At 44.9% G+C, this 26,373-nt stretch overlaps 2 protein-coding genes across 11 annotated transcripts in view; one reads left to right on the top strand and one right to left on the bottom strand.

Moving 5' to 3' along the window:
- The window catches only part of HTR4 (5-hydroxytryptamine receptor 4), a 50,178-nt gene that overhangs the window by 15,047 nt on the left and 8,758 nt on the right, over nucleotides 1-26,373 (top strand). The gene's annotated exons all lie outside the window — the stretch shown is intronic.
- Nucleotides 21,740-26,373, bottom strand: part of FBXO38 (F-box protein 38) — a 45,081-nt gene continuing 40,447 nt past the window's right edge. For 7 of the 10 annotated variants that reach the window (XR_011699087.1, XR_011699093.1, XR_011699092.1 and 4 more), the window contains one exon: nucleotides 21,740-22,989. The gene's annotated coding sequence lies outside the window, so the exon portion shown is untranslated. The remainder of the gene's footprint in view (nucleotides 22,990-26,373) is intronic. The other 3 variants (XR_011699094.1, XR_011699089.1, XR_011699096.1) reach the window with 3 other exon arrangements.

The raw sequence follows: 26,373 nt of genomic DNA, 5'->3' as shown, positions 1-26,373 counted from the left end.
GCAAAATGCCTGGAGGCACTAGAAAGAGGACTTTGCTAGAGCTTTTGTACAGGATTGGCATGACTTTGAAATATCTTGATGGATTAAATGTTTAGAAAGGGAGAGGGCAAGAGAAATCCTTAGGGTGCTCGGACAAAGTGTATTTGTTGGTAAGAGGAATATGCTGACATGCAGTTTCTGCAGGGTTGTACTCAGGAAAGAACTGAGAGAATCCAGGAGTCAGATGTGCGTTTTGGTGGTGCTGTTTGGTCCGAGGGGGAACAACTTGACCCTACAGGGAGCACCTTGGAAAGGCTGCCTACTCCGTCTTCTCTAGGAAAGGGATCACAACATGCCCCATTGCCCATTCTCAGGTTCTGCCTTTGTAGGCCCTCCAGCCACTGCTGCATTCTCTGAACTGAAAAAAGGCAAAGTATGAACTTCTGCAAGCACCCTGACCCTGCTGGGGCACTTGCATGGCTGTCTTCAAGGAGGGATGTTACCACTCTGTCTCAGCAGCTTGGAAAGTGCCTTTTGCTGTAGTCGAGTCCCAGCCCACCCATCCCTGAGGGAGCCCAGGGGGCTGAGCATGCCATGGTACATAGTCCTGGGGATTGGCATTTGGGGTTCCAATGAGTTTGAAGCCCACACCTCACTACCTTGTCTGACTACCTTGGTGTGTTCACTGCAAGAGCAGAGTGTGTGAACTGTGCCCTGGGTGGGACAGAGGGGCTTGGAGGGCTCTGTGGGATGGGACACTGCTGCCTTCTCATTGAGCAGAGAGGTGGGAGGCAAAGTATGGGAGGAGGGGAAGGAAGTACAGTCAAATCCTGTAATGTCAGAACAAACTGCAGTCTTGAACAGAACCAGAGGTGTTTCTATGCAGCTGTCTAGAGGAGATTTTGTTCTTTTGGTTGATGGGTACATGAGTCTTCACACACAGATACGGACTTGGTAACCGTATTAGTGTTCAGAGCTGAACCCTCCCGGAGACTAAACCATGCACAGAGCACTTCCCAGCTGGATCTGGTCTGCTGGTTTGCCCCACGCTCCCTTTGCACTGATCTCTGAAGTTTTGGAAAGAGTCCTGAGCCATATAATGGATGGGAGATGTGGCAGGGCTTGTCACAACCTTGAGACAGGCCTCTCAAGCTTTCTAAGTCATGAAGGACATTACAATGAATTTGTCTTCTGCTGATTAAAAACTGATTGGTGACCATGGTCCCAGAGCCCTCTGTCAGGGATGGATGTGTGGCAGCATGCCATGCTCAGCCCATATCTCTGTCAGGGGACAAGCCAGATGCTCTTCTGCTGCAGTAAGGAGTGAGAGAGCAGCCCTTGTTGGGGACAGCTCTCCACCCCACAGCGAGTGAGCTGGTCCCCCTGGCTGGGGAGCTGCAGGTGTGAAGGCTGAAAACACATCCCTGCAGGGGGGGAGAGGGCTTGCTCCCAACTCTGGTTCCCTGGGATAGCACTGTGGTCTCAGGACTGCTCCCATTTGGTACAGTGACCAGCACGGTGGCTTAGGCACAGAGAAAGAGGGAGTGGTGTCTCTTTTGGATGGCAAACACAGCAACAGGATGGTTTTTATTTAGTAGACAAAGCAGAGAGAGCACAGGCAGCCTCTCTTATATGAGGGTTGGAGACGTAGAGGGTGGGATCATGTCAGCCCAGAAGGTGAATTGCTTCGGTCTGTGCTAACATTTGACCTCTAAATGTTGCAGATGACAATGCTGGTGACTTCTCATGTCTTCAGGTTGTCTCATTGCTTTTGCACTATTGCCTCTCTTTGATACCTCATTGTCCTGTCTGTGTACTGGGAACCGACAGGCTCAGGCCAGCAGTGAGAGATGGGCTCCAGAGTAGAAAATAGGGAAAGGATTTCCTGTCACCCATGTTGTTCTTGAACTCTCCATCAGCTGGTGTGAGAGACACTCACTCCTTGAATAGTACAAGACATGGTGCAAAATGTGTTTTGAGGATGTCAGAAACAGCCAGGAGACAGATCTTGATTACAGCTGTATCTGTGTGTGCAATGGGAAAGTGTATAAGAATGAAATACTCAGCTTCAAAAGAAGATTTTGATTTGCCTGGTTTCTAGGTTTGCTTTCTGAAAATGTAGAAATCGCCAGACCCCTATTTTTATCCATGGATATTCATCTATTTTAATTCTGATCTGTACCATCAGAGTTCAGGCAGGACACGTGCAAATGTTGAATTGAGATCTGCAGGGGTGGCTACAATCTGAAATTTATGCCCAATTCATTTTTCAATGGCTGAGATTGCAACTCACATGTCATAGACAAAGATTTGTTTCTCTGGCTGCAGCACAAATTGCATAATTCATTATAAATATTTGCAATTCATAGTTATAATAACCTATGGTTTGGATTATCATTCACTGAAAAGACTTGGGTATAATTCTGGAGAATGAGTGAATAGGAGAATTTACAATGAGCACTCAACTAATGTATGGCAAAAATTAGTACGATAATGACCTGCAGTGGATGCGGTTTCTCCATGGCTGTACCATGTGCTCAGGGGCTCTGTGCACCACAAGACTGAAAGCAAAACGCCAGAATCATCTGAAAAATGCTCTCTTCCCCTGTAAACAGCTTGTTTGCATATCTTTTGTCATGTGTGGATATTTATTCAACACAAACCAACAAACTTGTGCCTTTGTTGAACTCTGTACTGCACAAATGGAACCCAGGTCAGCATTGCTTGAGTTCTTGGACAAAACAAGTTTTGAAATTTTGTCACAGCAAAGAGGATGACTTTGGGTAAAATGTATTTGAGCCATGATCAGAGCAGACAACCTCTGGCACATTTGGGTCAAGGAGGTCACTTTGGTGTGTTCCCCATTTCCTCTCAGAACTGCACTGCTCAGCACAGAGCACTGGATTAGTCTCTTCAGGGAAAGCTCTAGTGAGAGGTTTATTTACCACTCATTTTCCATCACAGAGAGGTCGTCTCAAAATGTCAATTTTATTTCTCCAAAGTAAAACACATTCTGATTTTTCTCTTAAAAGAGCCAAGAGAAACGGAGTGGAAAAAAAAAAGAAACATGCACCTTGGGCTGGAGGTTCATTGTCTTCATAAATACAAAATCGGATAAATAACCCCATCGGCCCACAACCATGTCAGCACTCTGGAGGGGCAAAAACCCTGGGAGAAGTGTGCAGTAAATCCTGGTGTACAGCTGGAGCACTGCTGTGCAGGGTTATTGGTCCCTATAGGGAACATGAGTAATTGTGCCAGTAAATCTCCTGAACTGCAGCGAGCTCCGGTGTTTCCCTGCTGCCGCTGGAACAGGCACCACAGCAGCTCAGGTCTCTGCTGTTTAGAAATTCAGCAACTCCACAGATCTGCTAAAATAAAAATAAATCCATTGTGGTTGTAGGAAAAGAGAAGGTCAGAGCTGCTGTGGAGCAAAAGGATAACTGATTATAGAATAAGAGAATGATTTGTGGTTTGTGGCTCTCAGCCATCCTTCCCCAACAGTAGTGCAGAGAGGTGGTCCTGGGGATAGGGCAGTGATCACTTCCCACTTGCCATGGTGGGATTTCGTGGGCTCCAGTTGTGCCTTAGCTCAGAAAACACAGAGACTGGTTACTCAGAAGATACAGAGGTTGGTTACTCAGAGCTGGCAAGTCTCTCTCAAGGATCTGGGGTTTCAGGTGAAATACCTCATCCTGTTCTATCTCCTCCTATTCCTGTTCTCTCTGCTCCTTCCTTAGGCCCTAAGACAGAGACTGCAGAGCTTCCTGAGGCAGAATAACATGCTTGCTGCTGGGGGTCGGAAAGCCCCACCAGCTCCCACTTACCCTCCTCTTCCTCCTCCACAGCTCTGATCTGGTGCCAGTGGTGGGGCTCTCCTGCTCCAGCCCAGCCCAGTCCAGCCCAGCTGAGCCTCCAGCCTGGCCTGTCCTCTGCTACCCTGCATCTCCTCCATCTCTCCAAAGGCAGGGCCATCCCATGGTGTTTGACAAGCCAAAAGCTCTCCCAGCACAGATTTGTCTTTGGTAAAGGTGCATTTGGCCTCAAACAGGGAGGAACACGTCCCTTAGGTCTTGCATTTTCCTGTAGGAAAGAGTGGTGGCCACTGGCACCTGCAGAGATGTTTTGGAGGAAGGAAGGACCACAGCAGTGACCACGGCAAGCTCAGCTCTCCCTGCTGAAGTCCCTGAAAACCATTTCAGGAGCATCAGGGATGAATCTGAGCCAGAGCTGCTGCTGTTCTATGATGGGAAATAGTTGTCTCTGCTCTGCTGTTTTTTCTCTTTCTCTCACACACATGCAGGTATTCACAGAAATAGCTGGTTTTGTTAAGGCAGAGGGAAGTTATTCCTGGAAAGGTGATGTTTACAGGCTGTGTTATCAGGGAGGTGTTACACCTGCTCTGCTTGGAATGTTGAAAAGAGTGCAGTGCCCCAGGGGTGCACTGATCACCTGGAATTTGGCTCCAGGCTGCAGCAGGAAAGGGCTTCAGGGCTGCTGTGAAAAAAGAAAAACAACCAAGAAATGAAAGAAAATGAGATATTCCAGAACATGCACAACTTCTCTTGGACAAACTTGCAAAAGACTCGAAACTTCAGCTGGCCCAGAGGTGAAAGATTCAGGTTTGGATTCAAACTCTGGGTGTCCAGACCGCCCTTAACTTCAATGCCAGTTATTTGTATTCCTCATTCACTCTGCCAGGCTTCCTGAAGAGTCCTCCAAATTAGTTGAAAGGTAAAACCCAATATTTATTGGTTCTTCCAGAGTTTCTGTAAGGTGTTTTTTTTTTTTTAGTTTTGCTCTTAAGGAGAAATAAGGAAGCAGCAGGTGTGCACCTGGGTGCACAAAACTCACAAACATGCCCAGCAAGGGAACAAAACCCATCAATAACAAACATGCTGTTTGAGCTTGGTCTGACCAAATTTGAAATTGGAAGTGAATCTTTACTGTTGACTCAGTTTTTAAACACAAAGGATGCATATCTGTGGTTTAATTTGTTTCTTTATTTTAGCAGTAACTGCAGAATGCATGTGCTTCCAACAGGTTTTTTCCTATTACAGAAACTGTAGATTCTCTGTGATTTTTTTTCTTATCATTGAGGTATCTTTTAGAAAAGAATTTCATTGACAGGGTGCTACTGCCCAAAGCTATAAAGTTATTTATGACAAAACCAGAACATTGGGGTGAAAATTTCTGACTGGTAGGAACTGCCTGGGAATTTTAATGATCCTGCAAGATGGATCAGAGCTCTGATAAGTATTATGTCTTCTTTACTGCAACTTCACTAACCCCAAGACAGGTCATTTGGACTTGGTCTGCTCTTCCCTTCATTGCCTCAGCGCTCACTGGTTCACACTGGATTTGTACAGGTCATTTTTCAAGGCATTTTAGAGGCAAGTATGGATTGATGTGCTTGTGAGACTCGGAGCAGGGCCTGGCAGCTGAGGTTTAGGGTCTGTGTTGTTCTTTCTCCAGCAGTTGCCTTATTAATTGGACTAATAGACAGGAACTGCTGGCCTTTGTGAAGGTGCAGATAGAGCACATGCCCACTAAGCTCTTTTGGGGAAGTTTCTGAGCAAAGCTTGAGAAACACGGTAAATGATGCCCATTTAAAAGTGGGGATTTCAGTGTTGTTTCATTCATTTTGCCACAGCCCCAGGGCTGAGCCTTCTGGTCAGTGCAACCAGAGGTTGCTCAAGATGTGTTTTCCACTCTGGTGGTTTCGGTTCAGGTTCAGTTCCCTGTGCCAGGAGAAGCAGCTCAGCACCCCAGTCCGAGCACAGCTGGCTGCTTTCATCTGGCACAGGGAGGCTGGGAGATGATCTGATGGCTGCCTGTAAATGCTAATGTTGTTAAGCTTAGTCAAGACATAATTTGGTTTTCACTTAAATTTCATCAACTGCAAACCTGAAAAGGGATTCTGTAAAAATATAGGAGATAATTAGACTCAATAACAGCTAAAAAAAGAGTTTTGTTTCATGTATTTTTTTGTGAAACTTTGCCAGTATTTACAATCAAAATTATGTTCCAACTTCCCTGGCATGATTTTACAACTTGGCATCAGTCTTCTCCACAGTGACAGCCTTGTAACATTCCCAGACACTGTGACTGGAAGCTGTGAAGGATCCTGAGCAGGGCACAGAGAGCTATAAACATCAGGGGGTACATGATAGGAGATATGGGCTGAGTCAGGGAGTGCAGGGGGCCATTATACAACCTCCTGTGCAGGATCCAAGAGCAGAGGAGCCCTCGGGTCTGGGAATGTAGATGTTCCACAACAGTCCAAGTTACAACCATAAAAATAGAGTTGCACATGTTGCAAAGGGCTTGGCTGTGTGTTGTTCTGTGCAGCATCAAACCACCTACAAACTAAAAGATGGAACATGATCCCTTTTGCAAAACTGTCTTCTTCCCTTCCCCTCTCCCTCATGCACAGAAAGCTGTGTATTTGTGTCTCCAGACTTCTACAAGTATGTAGAAGGCACCCTGAGTCAGCTGGTGGCACATGAAACTCCTCCAGGTATCTGATGTGGTGCCCACAGAGGCTGAATCCACCCCGGTCAAAAGCATTTGCAATGGTCAGGATGTATTTCCAGTCTGGCAGCACACATGGAAATGTGCAGAGTGGACCAGCCACAGCTGGGCGGGTGGGAAGCTGCAGAAAAAGTCCTTTCCCTTCCCTTCCCTGATTTCCTGTTTTTACCTTCCATGTCCAGTAGTTCCTTGAACACCCTCAGGGATGGGGACTCCACCACTTCCCTGGGCAGCCCATTCCAGTGCCTGACAGCCCTTTCCATGAAGATATTTTCTGATGTCCAACCTGAACCTTCTCTGGCAGCTTGAGGCCACCTCCTCTTGCCCTGTCCCTTGTTTCCTCACTACAGCCTTAAGGGAGTTATAGAGAATGAGAAGGTCCCCCCTGAGCCTCCTTTTCTCCAGGCTGAGCCCCCCCAGCTCCTCAGCTGCTCCTCACATGACTTACAAGGAGGGGAGGCTCCATCACAGTCTGGCAAATAAAGAGCAGAATTTACACTATTAGTTGAAGCAGAGAAGCCTTGGATGGGGTGGGAGCTGATGGCAAGACATGCCAGTGGGGAGGTGCTGCCTGAGATGCAGCCCCTGTTCTGCCCCTGTGGTGGCTCTGGGAAGGCAGAGCCTCTCTGTGCTCACAGAACCCACACACTGCACCTCCAGCTTGTATGTGGGAGGACTGTTTTTTCTATTGTGGGTGTTTGCTGAAGGTATTGCTGAAGCCTTTCTTTGTATTTGTAAATGCAATCGGCTCATTGTCGAGCCTGGGTGATCCCCAGGGTAGAAGTCGAGACACTAATTATTTGTCTCTCATCTGACATCTGAGAGGTTTGGGGAAAGGTTTTTCTTCACGCCCCTTCCCTGCTTTTTCTTTCCTAGGGATCTGTGCTAAATATAAGAGCTGAGCAGTTTAATGACTTTTCTTTTGAGACTTCAAAATTCTTCTCACAAAAAGGTGAGTAGTAGAAAAAGGACATGGGGTAACCTTGACTCCCCTGCCTTGCTCGGCATCCCTTCAGCTCCCTGGGACACTGAGGCACTGCCAGCACCTCTCTGGGCTGTGTGTCTGGGCTGCACCCTGTGTCACAGGAGCCTGGTACCTTCCTTCACCCCAAACCTGCCTGCCAATAACCAGGACACTGCTAAAGCCTTGTACACAGCGCAAGAAATGCCTCACCAGAGGAAAGCGAGAACTTCTGATAAGAGAAAAGCTTTTTGTAATTTTAGTGAGTGAAATCAAGATATTTATCTTATCTCCTACAAAGGAAAGAGGGGATTAGGATTTTAAAATACCATGGTTTCCTTCAATTTTAGTAAGATAATCTTTTTCAATATCTCTGTATATTGGAAAAAGAGATTAGAGTTAAGCTAAACCCCTTTTTGTTATTTGGACTAATACAAGATTCAAGATCAGAACTTCTCTTCTGCATCAGCTTGTTTCTGGTAGGGAAGCCAAGGCACTAAAGGGCACCTTGAGCTTGGAATCTACTGAAATATCAACTAATTTTTGTCTATTTTTAATTGCATGCCTTGTGCTTTGGGTAACAAAGGCAATTGGTGTGTTCTGGTGGGGCAGGATCCCAGTCAAGGCTTTTTTTCTGATCTGAGATATACCTTTGATGTTGGTTGCCCTGTTTTCTCTCTCCCTGTGGACTGCCTGACCCCTGGTTTGGTACCTCCCTGTTTATGGTATAATTTGGAGGTTTCCATGAAAGCCCTTTCTGCAGGAAGCAGTGGGGATTCTGCACTCCATGGGCTGTCCAGGGAAGTTGGGCTCAGTCCAGCCACCCCAGGAACTGCCTGCCTGTGCCACCCTGTGTCCTGCTCAGTCTTTGTATTACTGTGTATGAAAAATGGAAAGCAATCTGGTTTACAGAAGTTAGAGGTAGTCCAGGTCCTTGTAGCCCCTCACATGCTGTCAGAGGATAGTGCTGGAAGGAAGGATTCTGTTAGAAAAGCAGAAGAAGGGAAGAAACACAGAGGTGGGATGACTAGTCCTGCTGCAGGACAAACACTCCTTCTCTGTGCAATTATTGTTGGGTTTCACTTCACTGTCTTTCTGTTTCAAATGGAAACTTTAAGTAACTTACATTAATTGTTGTCTTTTCCAATTAAACCTCTCTGGTCTTTGACATGCACGACTATTTCTTATTTCCCTCTGCTGTGCATAATGAACAGCATGTCCCCAGCTCTGTGCTGGCCTAGAACGGGAACAAGGTTTCCACAGGCAGCTCTGGAGAGCTCCCACTGTGCTCTCAAGGGCTTCAGATACACCTCCCTTGCTGGGATGCCTCAGCACTACTGCCTTTCTCCCACCTGCTTCCCTCTGCTCCAGCATCTGCTGCTTTCCTCAGTTTCCTTTCCTTGCCCCTGCAAAAAGGAGTGCAGAGAAACAGGAAAGAGAATGTGTGACAGAAGCAGGGAATTCATCTGCCTGGTGGGACTCACTCAGTAAAGATGAGCTCGGTTTCCACATGTACTTTTTCATCCATCAGGTCTCCTGACAGTAAAAGCAAACAGCTCCTGCACAGTGTTATCTGAATGGTGTTTTTCATTGCTTTGGAGGCTACAGTGAAAAAGCAGGACATTATCTGTTGGGAAAAGCTCTAAACCAATTTCACTGGAGTCCTTATCGATATGGAGCACTGTTACTGGCCTGGCTAATCTTCCTGAATCAATGAGACAATGCCAGATACTTACTCAGGTTCATACACCTCAAGTGGAAAGTATCTGCTAGAAAAATAATTCTCTCTCATGTAATGATATTTAGCCAAGCTTCTCCCGGTGTCCTGTGTTGGGAATATGGGACAGGCTGGTGCTGGGAGTGGTGTCATGAGATGGGCAAAGAGGTGAGTCGATTCTCTGCCTTCCAGCTGTAATTAGGAGTCCCATTGCCCAGAGCAGAGCATTACTGGCCAAAGCACCACGTTCTCTGCAGCTGGAATGTCTGACATCTCCCCCTGTCACATGACAAACCCCAGACCTATTGGAAACACCACATAAATAATGGCATGCAACTTAAGCAGTTGCATTTACATAAATAAACACATCCCTTGTAATACATGTCAACATACAGAATCTGTTTCCAAGTCCTTTGGAACTCTCTCCGTTCATTCCAGAGGTCCAAAATAGGGTTTAAAACTAATTTTGGTACCTGAATAAACTCTATTATGGATAGCAATTTGCTATCCACCTACTTCCCTTCTGTTTCAGCTGACCTTTGCACAGCTTTGATGAATGTGTTCGCTGTTTCTCTCCTCTCCAGAAATTAATATGTTTTATCAGTCAAAGTGTTTTCAGACAATGCAAATCAGCATTTGCAGAGAGCTCCATGTGCCTTAGGGCTAGAAATGCTATAGAAACCTAAGCCATTATTGTCATGTTCTATTATCCATTGTGGCAGCAGACATCTCCAACTCAGAGCTAATTGTTTAGGTGCATTTTAATTTTAGCTTAACCTCTTTGTTATTTTTCCTTTTTCAATATCTCTTTTCCTTTCTGCTTGCTGTAGAAGAATTTATTTAAACATTATATGCACTACCTGTTCCTCTGTAAACTCACACTGTGGAGAAGCTTCCTCACTGCTGTAGTTAAAACTGTTTCTAAAGCTGTTGGAGTGCCTGTGGCACAGAAAAGGCTGGTTTTCCTTGAGGAATTTTGGCCAGCTCTTTGGGATTTCCAGGGAAGTGTCAAGGACTTCCAGTACATCTGCTGGGATTTGATTGTCTTTTACCAAATTGCCACTCTTTGGATTCTTATTTCCAATTGCTGGGTGGCTGCTGGTGCCACCCTGCCTGATTCACAGGCTTCAGCAAATGTATGTGCCTTCTAACCCTGGTGTGGCCGTGTCTGCAGTGCTCACCCACTTGGGATATCAGTCCTTAGTGTCAGCTCTAGGCATCTTTTCATCTTAAACTGCCCATTTCAAAACAGAAAATTGACCATTTTGAGGGGCTTGGTTTTATTTCTTTGGCATAGCAAAGGTTATCCTTGCTAACATCTGCTGCTCAGTGTAAATATGTGCATCTTAAAGAGATGACCAGACCTGGAAAGTGATACAGACACAGTTTTGGCTTGGTTTTGCCACCAGGAAAGATGCATTATTGCTTTAGGGATGCCTTTGGGAATATATCCTGCCTTGGAAATACTCCATCCCCCATTATATACAGCTGAGTGAGGCTATTCCTGCATTAGCTGGTGATTTCCAGGCCTTACTTCTGTGTTACTCTTTCTATTCTCTGGCCATGACAGACAACTTCAGCCTTACTATCACCCAGCACAGAACACAACATTTTTAAGATTCAGGTAGTGAGATTTTGGAACTCACCAGCGACTCCTATCATGGTCATCTGCTGGACTGCCTTTTAATTAGATTTCAGAAAATACAGATACATCACAGTCACAGGTTTTGCAATGAGCTTTGCACAACAGAGCACTCCTTAGGATACAGCTTGACTGTACTACCTTTCCTTGTTTGGGAGGGAGGAACATTGCTGTGGTCCATCCTGCATTCTTCCTTTTCTTTGATGCTGCTTTCAGTCATAGAAGTCAAGACAACCACCTTGCTTTATTCAACCTTTCTTGGCAGTGACTGAACCCGTAGTTTCAAAGTCAGTCATGTCCCTAAAGGAAGTGTGTGGATTCTGTCTAACACTTGGTGTCACTGTGACTAACAGACTTTGCAGAGGTGTTCTTGCAGGCTTAGCAGAAGGGATGTCAATTAGGCTGTTGATCTGTGTTATTCCATAGGCCCATCAAGGCACAGCACAGCCCTTCAGTAACTGAAGAGGCACATGGTACTAAAGAGCATTTATCTTTATAAAGTACTTATGTTGTCATAGAATCATTTAGGTTGTAAAAGACCTTCAAAACCACTGAGTCCAACCATCACCAGCTTGTCAACCAGACCAGAGCACTGAGTGCCTACACCTCTAGGGATGGGGACTCCACCATTTCCCATTTTTTATGCTTTGCCTTGGTATTACATCACACGTCAAATAATGTGACAGCCACACAGGAGCATTAAAATACTCTGAAATCCTTACCTCTCTCAAAATGAACTATAGCAAGTCCTTTAGCCCCAAGTCTTCCAAGGTCTGAGTCCTGACAGCTCTTCTTCCTCCACTGAAGTGAAACCACCTCTGGAAAGATGTGTAACAGCTGTTTAAATGTCCACAGTAATATGGTTTTGGTTTGTGTTCTTCTAAGAATTGAAGGAAACACAACATGAATTTGTCACTTTGGAAGGCTGCAGTATAGAGATGAGTCAAACAGGCAAACTCAAGTACTAGTACCAGAGAAAAGAAAAATCAAGAAAAGTGGTCATGTATTATGTTAATGTTATGTATAAGTAATTTTATCACTGATTGATCTGTCACCTGCCTGGCAGAAACAGTCACAGTTTACACTGATATATTAAAGGCACTTGTCATGTATTTAGTGAGGTTCATGCCCTATGGTGCTTTTTTGACAAGTTTTTGTAGCACTGTAGTTAGTATTTATTAGCAGTGAAAGCACTCTGTAACACTCTGATACAACGTCTGAGACAGGAACTGCACAGAGCAACTACTTCAGAGGCAAGAAAGCAATTAGGAATGACACTTCCAGAAGTGTTACCAAGAGATCTTCAAAGAGCTCCATTCTGTACCATCAGCAGCATGGTGCTGTCAGCATGGAATATGGGAACATTTGCTTGGCTTCACCCCAGCAGGAGTGTCACATCCACCTCCCCAGCAAGAAGAAGCACCTTCTGCAGCACCTCGGCATCCCTGGAGCTCCCTCATTAGGCACAGCCCGTTCAGGTTCCATGATCATATGGGAGGAGGAAAACCAGGCACCAATTTCTGCTCTCTGTGACCAGCACAGGATCCAGGGAGCAGCTGGAGCTGTGTCAGGGGTGGGTCAGGCTGGATATCAGGAAAAGGTTCTTCCCCCAGAGTGTGTCTGGGCACTGAACAGGCTCCCCAGGGCAGTGGGCACAGCCCCAAGGCTGCCAGAGCTCAAGTAGTGTTTGAACAACACTCTCAGGGACAGGGTGGGATTGCTGGAGTGTCCTGTGCAGGGCCAGAGGTTGGACTTGATGTTCCTTGTGGGTCCCTTCCAGCTCAGGATATTCTGTAATTCTATTCTATAAAAACAGGTTGCAAGAGAGTAGTCCATAAAAAAACATCCCAAAGACCTCAGGGAAATGATGCACTTCAGTGACATATAATTTCTTTTTCTGTTTCTGAAAGCATCTTTGTCCTTGATGAATTTAAACCAAGCCCATAAAAATCCTTTAAAATAAGTTGTAGGCTACATTAATTTCCTTAAAAACCTCTTTCCCCCGTGCATGGGTTCATGTGGGCTTGCCTGGGAAGTTTTGGCTGTAAAACTGTGTATGCTCACCTTGGGCTTCTTACTGTCACATAATTACTGGTTGAGCAGCAAAGGCTCCTGGAGTTACCTGCTCCTCTGCCCTGCCTCGTGGGCACATCTTGTTTGTAGTCACAGGGCACACACAGACACACAGGAGTTTTATGTGGAAATATTTCAGAGCACCCCAGACTCAACAGAAGGGCTTTGATTTTTCAACAGTGCTTCTCCCCTTGGCTTCCAGGGCAGATCTGGGTGCTGAGAATTTTGGAGGCAATTAGATTCTCATGATCCACAAAATCCATACATGCATGTATTGGGAAGCAGCAAAGAGGTGGTTGGACAGAGCCTGGTCTATGGAATATCACTCAGAAATATCAGACACATTTCAGGACAATTCTAATTTATACCCTTACAATGTAAAGAAAGTTGTCTAGCTCAGATAAATTTTTAGATACCTGAAATTTGATTTCTTCACCAATCCAAATTCTCAGTTGTAGTTGCCACAGTTTTTGTCCAGCTATGACAGAGATCACACAAGGTCAGAGACAGCCCATGTGGTTAAATTAGCCTTACAAAGCTTTCATGCCCAAGCAGGACAATTTTCAGCTGTTAATTATGTTGTCACTACCATGATGCTACTTAACACCACTTCTGCAGCCTCTTCAGGCAATTCAGTGGCTTTTAGGAGAGGAAAAACAGCCTCCACATCAGAACTGATGCTGTTTATACAGGAACATTTTCATATTCATTTACTGTATCAGGCTCTTGTTGGCTGGTCAGGAAAAAAAATGCAGGGCAAGGGAGAGGGTTACAGCTGGTCAGTGCATTAAGAGGCACTGGCAATTCTCTGTTACACTTCAGAGGGTTGGTGAGAGACCAGTAGCACCTTGTTCACAGCCAAGAGTGGTATATTTTAAAAGTTCATACCAGGTGCTGGCTTGTAGCCAGGTACAATTCCAGCTTTATCGAAGATTAAATAGTAACTGCTGTACTCCTGCACTGCAGTCTGACAAAGTCAGGGAGCTCAACTATTGCTCCCCACTCTGTACTTAAAAACCCAAACCAACATTTCCAGCACACTAGAGCTGTCAAAAGGCTCAAAGATCACAAGCTAGGGATCTACAGTGGCTCTGCATTGCCTTCATAAATTATAAATTCTTAGCAATGAACATGTCAGTTAGTACATGTAGAAATTAAGTGGCCTAGTTGCTACTCCCTGGACTTTTCTTTAAGTGGTATATGTGGGTTCTTCAAAAGAGGGCTCTCAGTCAGACCAAAGGAGCTTGTTGATTCTTACAAAACTAGCAGGAGGAAGGCAGTGTCTGGGAACCAAATCCCTTCCTGGAGCAATACTGAGGAGATATTGGAAAATAGGCTCAGCTGCCTCAAACCTTATCAGTGACACAGGGAAAAAAGTATATTCTTGAAAAGCAGAATGATTCCCCAAAGGGTGTATGAAAAAGTGCACTGCACCTGATGGCTCATATGGTTCTAATCCAGTTACCAACACTCCTCTAGAAATCAGGTAGTGGGAGGTTTGGGGATGTAGCTCTAACTGTAACAGTGCTGGAATATAAGTGCTCAGTGTTTGATGTTGGGCTAGTGGGAAAGCATTTTCCGATTAACCATCTCTGTGTTTTTCTTTTCCCCCCTTAACCACCTCACTGTGTCTGTCTTTCCTCCTTTCTGCACTAAAAGTGGCTGTTCCTCTGTCTCCAAGCTCCTCCTGCTCTTCTGCAGCAGACCAGCTCCTGTCTAACCATGAACATGCTCTGTAAGTCCTTTCTTTTATTACTGCAGCTCTGTGTCTGTTCGCTATTTATTGCAACACAATTTAAAGCCTCATTTGATTTTTATCTGAAGATTTGTGGGGTAGAGGCAGAAGCCGCAGCTGAATGGGGATGTTTCACCCCAGGACATTGAGGGTGGCCTCCTGGCTGCAGAATGCTGTGGACAGCAGGGATGTTGCCTTTTGGGAGTGGTTGTTCTCAGGATGGTTGTTCTCACTCCAGGGACTGTAGTGCAACACTACAGAGTCTCGTCAGTGAGCAACACACAGAGTAAAACAAGATAGAGAAAGTTGAGATTAGATATTAGAAAAAAAATTCTTCCCTGTGAGTGTGGTGAGGCCCTGGCACAGGTTGCCCAGGGAATCTGTGGCTGCCCCATCACTGGAAGTGTTCAAGACCAGGCTGGACAGGACTTGGAGCAACCTGTTCTAGTGGAAGGTGTCCCTGCCCATGGCAGAAAGTGGAAAGAAGAGATCTTTAAGGTTCCTTCCAACCCAAACCAGTCTTTGATTCTATGACAATAACAAGCTGGGATTAGTTTCACATTAGAGCAGCACAACGCCCTCCTTACATTACAGACTGTGCTCAGGACAGGAGAGCTCTCTGTGGCCCTTGTCCAGACCACGCCTGATCCATGCATACAGGACTTTTAATAATTCACAGAATATTTGGAGTTGGAAGGGACTCACAAGAATCATCAAGTCCAACTCCTGACCCTGCACAGGACACCCCAACAATCCCACCCTGTCCCTGAGAGCACTGTCCTTGAGCTCTGGCAGCCTCGGGGCTGTGCCCACCGCCCTGGGGTGCCCAAACACACTCTGTTTTGTCTCAACCACCCTCTGTTATTCCTAGAGTTTAGATACAGCCATGAGAGGTTTGCACAGGGACGTGGAAAAGTCCAGTACCTGTCTTTAGTCAGTTAAAACTTCTGACAGCCCTTAGGCTCCCTCTTCCCTCAGATGGTGTGCAGAGCTCCAGCTGGGTTCCTGCCACCACGGGACAAGCATCATGGGAATGTTTCAGGGGCCAGGCACTTCCAGACATGCAGCTTCAACATTAAAAAGAAAAAGGAAGTAAGTGTGAAATTGGCTTCCTACTCAAGATGTTTCTGGAAAGAGGACAGGGAAAAGGAGCAGTGCTCATTTCAAGACCCAGAAGATCCTGGTTCTGACAGTGACAGTCTCCTTATCTTGAAACTGGGATGAGAAGTCACAGGGACTGATATGACCAGCCTTTTGCATCTTCCATGGGGAAACACACAGAAGGCATTATGGCCCTTTCACTTCGCCCCCACAACAGCTCCAGCATCCCAATGTACCAATCCCTTCACCTGTGCCACAGTCCTTGGCATCCAGCTGACAAAGCCACAGACCCTGAGGAGATTGCACAGTACCCACAAACCCTCCAATTGTCCCAACAGATTTGTGGCAGGCAGGGGGTTTCCTCTCCTTTTTCCCTTCAGTGCTTTTGTTTATTCCTCATTATGACACTCACATTTTGAAGAGAGGCAGCAGCTCTCAACAGTTGCTGTAAGACAGCAGAGTTCAAAGCAGAGAACACAGTTTCTGTTTCCACCATCTGTAATGTTCCATGGCCACGTTCCCTTGGTGGGATGGAGCATACACGGAGTCAGAGCTATGATCAGGCTGCAATCTGCTCCCTGTATCAGCACTCAACCTGCTTTTGAAGTTTTGCACTGCAGAACACCCAACCACTGATGGAGAATTGGCACCATTCCTTCAAACACTGGAGGAAATCATAGAATCCCAGACTGGTTTGAGCTGGAAGCTTAAAGCTCATTTCGTTCCACCCTCATGCCATGGGCAGGGACACCTCCCACTAGACCAGGTTTCTCAGAGCTCCAGCCAACCTGGCCTTAAATACTTCCAGGGATTGGGTATAAAGAACATTTCCTAGTGTCAAGGGGTTGCCAAAATATCTTTTTGAAAGCAGCCAGTGGGAGTGCATAAGCTACTAATTTGAGGTAGACAAGCACAAGTAGAGATCTCAGACACAGCGAGGGCATCCCTGGCTAAACAGGAAGGGAACACTGAGCACTTCTTAGAGAGCAAATTACTGGAAGAGAATAAACCCCACAGTAATTTCCAGCATCTGATGCTTATTGGCCATCACTGAAACTTGAAGGATTAGGAAACTGGGGTGTTTCAGAGATGGTTGGTTTGTGCCTTGGATACACTTGCATGTACAAAAGCACCCATAAAGCAGAGCTCCTCAAAGGAGAGACCTTTTGGACCTTTGCAGTGTCCAGGGCAGGGAGAGCAGTTTCCCACCATCACCCCACACCATCCCACATGGACTCAGTTCCTGCATCTCGGGAGCTGTGAACAGCAACTCTGCACTTCAGCAATATTCAGAACCATCCCCCATGTTCTGTCACCTTCTGGAAGGCCCCTGGGCTCCTTCAGGGGTGAGAAGTCAAGATCAATTTCAGCTCACTAAGCTGCTGTCACCAGTGCCAGCCTGCCTGAGCTGATGGGATGGGGATGGACAGCTCAGACAGACTCAGGTTAGGAGGCTCTTGAGGTTTTTGCATGAGGCTGGTTCACAGCTCTTCTGGGTTTTTCACTTTGAGGGATCTAAGGGGCTTCACTGAACACTCTAAGCACAAAGGTCTGAATTTCAGTTAGAAGTGTCTAACATGTCTGTTATTCCTTCAGTCCTTTGTGTCAGGTATTTGTGAAATGTCCTCCTGTGAGTGTTTTTGTCTGCTTTCCTCCCACTGGCAATTTCTCCAGTGTCATTTCCCATCATATGACCACATGCTCTTACTCCTACAACATCCCTATGTCCATCACTTTATGTAGTTCATCTTGGTTGCAGTTTTTCCAAAAATCTCAACTGAAGAGAGGATGCAAATGTGACCTACAGTCTCCAGCTCTGTGTGCTGCTGTCTCTGCTCTTCAGTGAAATTATTACCTCTGCCTTGAACAGTCCAAACTGAGGTGCTGCCAAATCCTGTGACCTGCTAACCCTTGAGCATAACACCTTTCCCCTTCTTCAGCTAATCACAGAGAGGAACGTCTTGATTTTCCATTGTATCTATGCTGAAAAGTTATAAAACCTTACCAGTCTGGTCTTAGAGGACTTTTACATGGTCTAGAAACAGAACTGAGGTGATAAAATGGTTGTTCTATTATTTGGCCTTGTTTATGTCCCCCAGTTGATTTCATCACAGTTGTTATTGATGAGATACTCAGTGAGGCTGCAGAAAAGTTATTTGAGATCATGCTGAGGTTTTTCTAAGGCTTAAAAGCACTGAGAGGAGAGCTGTCAGTGCCTGTTGTAGGAACACAGCTGATGCAAACACTCCAGGCATCAGAAAAAGTATTTTCAACTCATAACTGAAACCTTTTCCCAGAATCATCCTTGGTGACTGCAGGGTGTCACTGCCAAGGGGAAGGAAAAGCTCCTTTTTATCTTTTTTCCTATTTTAGTAGAATAGTGTGATAAGGATAATTAGTGTGATAAGGAAAGATGTTTCAGCAACAGAAATGAGGGGCTGCACAATTTTCCAAAGCGTAAGTCTCTCAGCTTTGAAGACTGGTCTCAAAGAACAACTGGAAATAGTGACCCTACAACAGCTTCCATCAGGAAAGGGCAATAAGAACGATCAGTGCTTCCTTGCAAGCATCACACCAGGATTAACTGGGAAGTGGATATCTGGCAGTTTGTGAGATAGGTGCAGCCCATCCTCCCCTGAGAATGCCACGTGCTTTTCTCCAGGAGAAATGAACTCCAGTGCTGTGCAGTATTGCCAGACTAACCCTGGAGGGGAGGGCAGTGCACCAGCTCAGCTTGAATCCAAAGTGAAGGAAAGAAACTGTGACATGGGGGGAATCAGGAAAGAGAGGAAGGATTCCTTTTTTTTCCTGAGTAAAAGAGCAAACCAGCACATGTGTGTGCTCATGTCACTGGATTCCACTTGCACCACTGCAGCAGCTTCCTTGGCCCATGCAGGAAATACCATGAAGGGCTGGTGCTTTCCCACTGCCAGGAGCAAAAAACTGTGGAGCGAGCACCTCCAAAGGCTTCTCCTCCAGACAACCTCCATGGGACCTGCAAGGGTGTTTTTCCTTAAGATGGCAGGGATTTCTCAACTGAAGTTGCACCTCCATCCTCATGTATTCCAGCCAAAGACCCGGGAGTTGTGTCATGTTTTAGCAGGACATTTGAGCACATGGAAGAGCAGGGCAGGGCCAGGCCCTGCAGAGCCCTGTCCTGGGATGAGCCGCTGCACCGTGGTGCAGATGGCAGCGCCATTTCCAGAGCTATAAACAGTATCATTGTCATAGCTCTTTGAATGGTACTGCCATATGTACTGGACAACCAGCATTTATGCTTGTAAGGGCTTTGGGCCAGCTGGATTTTCCCTCCATTGGGATGAAGCCAGTTCCTGAAGTATGAATGAAAGTAACATGTTTCTCTGGAGCAATTTCCCCTCAGTACTTATGTTTGAGCCTCCAAGGATCATCACTCTCTCTCATCAGCCTCTTAACTCACAAATCCAAAGTGTCCTGCACGTGGAGAAATTGGTGATGCATCAAAACCTCCCTGAACTGGTCCAGGAAGAAGCAGAAAGTTTGTGGAAATTTTGAGAGCAAACCAGTCAGGCTCTGCATGTTTGTCTTTAACAAGTACTGTCCTTGAAAGTGAAGTGTATTTGACTGAGTGTGGGGGAGTGGAAAGTGTTCATCTTAAACAGTCCATCTGAGGGGTTGTGTGCCTCTCTGTGCTCCCCTCTATTTGCATTGCTGAAGGAATAACAGCCATTTGCAGCAAAGAGAGAAGATCATGACAACTCGAGTCATCACAAGGCAACTTGACAAACAGAGCAGAACTCAAGGAACATCAGGGCCATGCTGACCTGGGAGCTTGGGGGCCACAGCAGGCTCAGGGCAGGCCCTGCCTTTGCTCCCCTCTGTCCTTGCTGCAAAAGTTCTGCTGCAATGTCCCAGCTCTGGGCTTTGCTGAGCAAAGAAACCAGTATGGATGTGTGAAGAAACACAGGCAGGTGTGAGAGGAGGGAGTTCCCTGTTTCCCATGAAGCCCTCACAAATATGGAGATGCTTTCCCAGGAGCAGTGGTCCTGTTGGTGTGCCCATTTCCCTGGGGTGTCAGTGCCTTTGGAGGGCTGGCTCAGACCACAGGCCATGCCTGGGGAGGCAGAGAAGGGCCGATCACAGGGGGTAAATATTTGTGGACCCACAACAGAGCTGTAAACTCTGCTGGGCTGTGGCTGAGCCTCTCACATGAAAAATGCTATATACCTCTGTCAACTTCAGAATAGCCCACAGAGATGTGAAAGCCCAGCACCAGGAAAGGTGTTTCTGAGTCTATGTGTGCAATATCAGTAATAGATTCTGGTGACTAACGAGTCTCTGACAAACATTCAGTTTACTTGGCCACTCATTTGGAGACATATTCTAAGAACTAATTAATTCTTTCAGCTTCTGGATTAAACTATTGTGCAAAACAGCCCATCAAAGAGAGAACATTATATGGTATGTTACTGTAATTAAATAAATAGATAACTGAGCTCTAGAGATGCCCACAACACTTAACTGGGGAAGATAGAAACTGAGCAATTCAAAACTGGCTTGGCAAAGTGGCTGTGATGTACTGGATTCATGAAGGCACACATTTTGTTTTTCAGAAGCATTGTGAAGGCAGCATCCACAACCAAGTTTATTTAGAGGTTGGGTTTAGCCCCTGGCAGGGACACCTTCCACTATCCCAGGTTGCTCCAAGCCCCATCCAACCTGGCTTGGAACATTTCCAGGGATGAGGCAGCCACAATTTCTCTGGGCAACCTGTGCTAGGGCCTCACTGCCCTCACAGGGAAGAATTTCTTCCCAATATCCAGTCTGAACTTACTCTCAGTTTGAAGCCATTTGCTAAATCATTGGGCAAAGTGCATCTTAGGTTGCCTCAAAGTAATCCACAGCATTGTAGGTACAAAACGGGGTTGATTTTGTAAGAGGATGGACTTGTCATTGTTGCAGTAGAGCCAAAACTTAAGTCAGTTACATTTGAAACTTGATGGCTGAAAAGCAATTTTCTGTTCCATTTGCTACATGTATCATTGCTTTGCTTTTCCTCAAGAAGGCACAAACATAAATCTGAGCAGCATTTATTTACCAAAGCAGAGTAAGGTGGAGATTTATAGACTATGTCATCTCCTCTGAAGCAGAAAATAGAGAGGCCCAGGGGCAACTGAGGAAAGGGGATCCACAACCTTCAGAAATTTGAGCTCTTTTGTTTGCTTTTGCACTTCCAGTTTGAAGGCAATATGTAATGCAATGGACAGGGAGAGTCTGCCAATTGTGGTGGCCCTGAAAGATATTCATATCTGCAGAGGGACTGGAGGAAAGCACAAAATAGCAAAGTAGCCTCATGTTAACAGTAGGTATATACAAACAGAAAGAGAAACAGAGTGGTGGGTTCAATAGTGTATCTGAGTTACTGCACAGCCTAGAACTGTGGTACTGTGGGCATCAGGTCTGTAGGTCGAAGAGCTGGGGCCACCAGTGAGAGATTGAGTATGTGTGAGGGTAAAGAAATCACCTCTGTGGTCAGCCTGGCCGAGGAAAACAGCTCTGCCTGAGGGAATTGACCTCCCAGGCAGCACATACAGATATTCTCAACTGCAAACAGTACAAAAAGGCACAATCTGATCTCAAAAAAAAGTTGAAGTCCTTACCTGGATATCTCAAGTGTTTTCATAGCTGTGTTTGACTGTCAGAGCAGCATTTTTCTCTTTAAACATCCTCCTTGAGCCTGGGAATCCCTCGGGCAGCAAAAGGCTCTAAGATGTAATTAGGAACAGATGGGCAGAGCTCAGCCAGGTGAGCAGGTGTTGTCAGGGAAAATCCTGCAAGGACATGGGCGAGGTCTCACCCTGTAAAGCAAACCTGACCAAGACAACCTTACTGGCCAAGCCTGAAGGACCTAAACCAGCATAAAATGAGGAAAAACACAGGTGGGGTTTTGCTTTATTTCTGGTTGTTTTCAGTTTTACATTTTAAACATTCCTTGTTTAAATAAAAACTGCTATTTGTTGTGCTGGGTATACTCTAAGGAAATTCTAGTAAGAATTTTCATGGAGGGAGTTTTATCTATGGATCAAACAGAGATTCTGTACCTGGGGCTTGTTGGGACAGCCCCTCTTCCCAGGCACCTATGCTGGGCTCATGGACTTTCTGAACTGCTTGTGCTGTGAGTGGTTGCACCTGTGCTAAGGAGTGAGATTTTGAAAAAGCTGATCTTACAGAACAGAGTTTTGCACAAGATTTGGTGACTTTGTGCTTATTTGTCTTATCTGAGCATATTACTCTCTAGATTTGGAATCATGATATTTAAATCATACAATGACTTTTGTCACAGCACAAATGACAAGTGTATTTATGATCTGTCTTGCCAGCATTCAGATTTAGGTACCCACTGTTGGGGTTGTTCTCTGTCACTTGCAGGTGTAACTATGATATATGACTTGAATGCCAGTGAAAATACATACTCTAAAGTCCCATTCCAACAAACTCCAGAGCTTCACGTAGGTTTAAAGGACTCAAAGTTGGCTGAGTCAAGCCAAAGACTCAATATTCATAAAATATTTTTTATTGTTTTCTGCCAGCATTTCACTTCATGTCAAGTAGAATAAATGACTGGTTTCTTCTGAAACCTAATTTCCCCACCTTGTATTTCTGCAAGGAAACTGCAAACTTAATTGTGTCAGCAGCGGAAGGAATATGACTTGATCAGTGATTATTGTGTGCATTTCTCCCTGGTGATTGCCAGGTATTTGGATTGCACTAGTTACCTCCTCCTGTGATCAAAATCAATACATCGATCTATGCAGCTCTTAAGTGTCATGTTCCAATCTACAAGGCATTTCTCTGGGGAACCATCTCAAAAGGAATTGCTGAGGGCTATTTTTACTCTGTGAAACCCACCAGAGAATAAATATGATCACTTGTTTCTTGGGTTTCCCTCATCCCCCCCCAAAATATAAGCTGTTTGCAGCTACACAAATCCTTGGATTTTTGCCTCTCCTGACACTTGGAGAAGCATTTTTGGACATTGTGTATTAAAATGTTCAGACTGAGCTTGGCATTTTTCTTTTGGACATCTTCAGGAGAGATGAAGTTCTGCTCATTGGGATGCTCTGATGAGAAACCATTTTCCTTAGGTCCTTGTTGCACACAGAAGTTCAGAGGGTCCCTGAGCCTGGAGGGGACCAGTAAGTGGCATCACTTGTATGAGATCCTCATGAGCAGATGTCCAGGCACAACTCCTGCTGAGACTGGAAAGGCTGAAGTCAGATAACAGGCTATTAGCACAGGATATTTGGGGATATAGCTAACAGAAAATGGGGACCTAGCAACTTCTGAATCAGCAAAATGAAGAAGCTGTCAAAGGCACCTCCTGTCCTTCCCAGCACACTCCTTAAGTTGATCCAACCTCAATGTGAAATAGCTCTTGGCAGGGAAGGTGGATGAGCAAAGGAAGCATCATCCTTCCTGAAGAACAGGGGAATGAAAACAGCCACCCAGCAGTATATACTGACTGGCTTGGCTTGGTACCTGCTTTAACCAAGCTGAAAACAAGAAGAAACTGTCTATGAAAGTGATGCAGGGACTTGGTGTTTGCAGGTGGGGTCAGTGTGGGGAAGCAGCAGGATGGGGAACACGGAGGGTCTGCTGCCCTCAGTGCACTGAAAGGAAACCTGGTGTGCACTGATCCAGCCAGGGCTGTGCAGAGCAGAGCGGGGAGATTTTACTCAAATTAAGCACCAATTAACACCCACTTCCCATGTCCCCATCTGTGGTATGACTTTTATTACCAATAGAATGCTTGCAAAATATGACTAGTTAAGACTTTGCCATGTTAATGTTTTTCATAATATGATGTATAAAGTTTTAGGAGTTTGTACCCAGTGGGTTGTAAGAGAGAAACGGTCTAAAGTCAGGAATGTGCTGCTTAATGCATATCATAGAAATATTACTGGAAAAACCTGGAGAGACAGGGAAAGAGGAGAGGCAACTTCCACTCAACACAACATGATGTTTGCTCTCCAGGAGCAGGTTGGTGAGCTGAGGAAAGGCAGCCCAATAAACTTTTCCTTAAGTTTGTAAGACTTACTACAACTTAACCTAAAACAGGTATTAGTCGAAATGTTAAAGGTACCAACAAGGTCATTTGCTTTAACTGTGATTAAATTATATGTTATTTAACAGGAGTTTTTTATTATTTAATTTCTGTCCCATTACTCCATTACCAGAAAATATAATTTTCAGCTCTTACCCTTAGGTGCCTTAAGATATGAACATTGCACAAGGAAACAACTCTAAGTGGTTTTGCCACTATTTCATTCCACAGCTTTGACAAATGGCTTGTGAGGTTTTTTCCTAGCAGATGAAAGGTCTTATTATGACAGTTGTGAGACCTCCATTAAAAAAAATCTTCCATTTGAATATTATTAATTGATCCTGTTCATATTTCAGTAATTGAAACACCTCACTTAAAGCCAGAAGCCTATTATGAGTCATCCCATCTGTGGGTAGTTATGAACTGCTCTTAATGTGCTGCTGTGTTTTTCTGATGCAACTGAGCACTTCCAAGTGCTCTCCTAATTATCAGATTTGAGACTCTTATGAATGTTGCATTAATTATGGTGCAAAAAATGAACTGTAGGCCAAAATCTGTAGCTAATTAGAGCATATAATGTAGTGCCAAGCTTAACATTAATGAGAGAGAAGTGGAAATAGAGAGTTAATGTGAGAAAAAGGGGAAAATGTTCATCTCCCACAACATGACACTGAATGGCCTCACTCATTTGCTTACTTGTTTACCCTGGTGTTTATAATTAGCAAATAGATTTTGCTCACTGAAAACAAATAGTTCCTTCATTGATTTTAAAGTTAGTTTAGTTTCCCTCCTTTGGTGCCCAGGTTGCTGTTTCTGTCGTGGAAACACCAACTTTTACAACATTAACAAGGAAATCTATAATGGAAGAAGTCAGCAGCTCTGGACTGATTTCATCAGCCTGGTTGCCCTGCGGGTCTGGTGTTTTTCGTCACCAGTTGTTGTCACATATATGTTCATAATACCCAAAGTCCAAGGCCTCTAACTAGAGTTGGGCAGTACATCCTGCACTGGAAAACAAGAAACATTATAAACATCATCCAGGTCAAGCAGTTGAAAGGCAGAAGCATAAGGAGTCTGGGAAAAGAGAAAACAGTGGTCAAATTCAGCAGTTGAGGTGAGGGGATTGGAAGGGACCACAGTGGACAATCCGTGAAATTCTTAATGGAGTCTGGCAATAAAAAGAATTTAAAAAAAGAAAGATGTAAATGAACACTTGCAGCTCCAAGGAAACAAATTGATTGGGTCAAATTCAGCAAATGATTTCAGCAGGAGGAAACAAAAAGGAAACAAGATGCTGAAGTGTTTTGACATTTCATTTCAAAATAATTGTCCAGGTTATTATTTGCCTGCACTTTTAAACATCCTCCTTAAAAAAGATCTTCATCTGCTGTAAACACAAAAATAAATGAACTGGAGGGGATTTCAGCCTTGGTGTGCCAGAAGAAAAGATGAAACATTAGTTTGGTACATCAGCCTAAAGCAACAGTGCTGGTGTGTCGGTGCAGTCACATTCCCTCCAGGCACTGGTGGATTCATCCCTTGTGTAGCTCCAGTGACTTCCCTGGAACTGTATGGGGAATGCCTTGGCCATGTCTGACTGGGATGATCTGGGAATGTGTCCTGGAGCTGCAGGGCATTACAAGTGGCAGCCAGAGCTGGTTTGTAAGAGTGGGAGAATAGGTGAGCTACATCCTTCAAGGATGATGGAACAATGGAAAAAGAAAGGAGAGAAACAAACATTGATAGATGCTTTCTGTGTTTCCTGTGACTTGTCAGAGACAAAGTTTTATTTATTTTGCTTTGCCTAATTTTTTATACCCCAGTGTTATGTTTCTCTCATTCATGGGCTTTGCTTACTTGGAGAACTGGCTGCTAATTTTAAATCTGAGGATGCACACAGAAGTCTTACAAAATATACTGAAGGCTGCATTATGTGGGCTGGAGACAGAGGCTTTTAAAACCTCTAACTGATACTTAGTAAAGAATGATGAGGGCTTAATTCCATCTCACAAGGTCTGAACAGCATTATTTCATTTAAAGATAATTAAGATATTCAGTATAGCTGCTCAAGAGTGGAAAAAAAATAAACACTTGTCATGAGGCAGAGGCATATTTGTATTTAGATTTGACTGCAAAGGACTTTAAATCAACATTGTTGTCAGAGCCATATAAATAATTTAGCAATCCAAATGTTTTTCCCAAGATCTGGATTTTTACCTTCCAGCTGCAATGGGAAAATTGAACTTTTGATAGTATTTCTGTGGATTTTACCCATCTCTTCCCCAAGAACTGCAGAGGTCCATGGATATTTGCTCCTCTTTATGACACGCTGGTCACCTCTGGCTTGCAGGTCAATCTGATGCAGCAAAAGGAAGATACACCTGGTGCTTGGAAGCACCTTGCTCGTGTCTCTGAATGTCTGAGAAACCCACAAACAAACACCAGGAGCTCTTTGTCCTTAAAAGATTAGATCTGTTGTTAGTTTTGCAGCACTGCATAGGAAATTGGTTTATGTTGTTCAGCAGTGTTGATACACATCAACCAAAAG

The sequence above is a fragment of the Pithys albifrons genome, chromosome 15 (genome assembly GCF_047495875.1).
Source record: "Pithys albifrons albifrons isolate INPA30051 chromosome 15, PitAlb_v1, whole genome shotgun sequence".
Classification (NCBI taxonomy): domain Eukaryota; kingdom Metazoa; phylum Chordata; class Aves; order Passeriformes; family Thamnophilidae; genus Pithys; species Pithys albifrons.
This window is presented reverse-complemented; position numbering and strand designations above follow the sequence as displayed.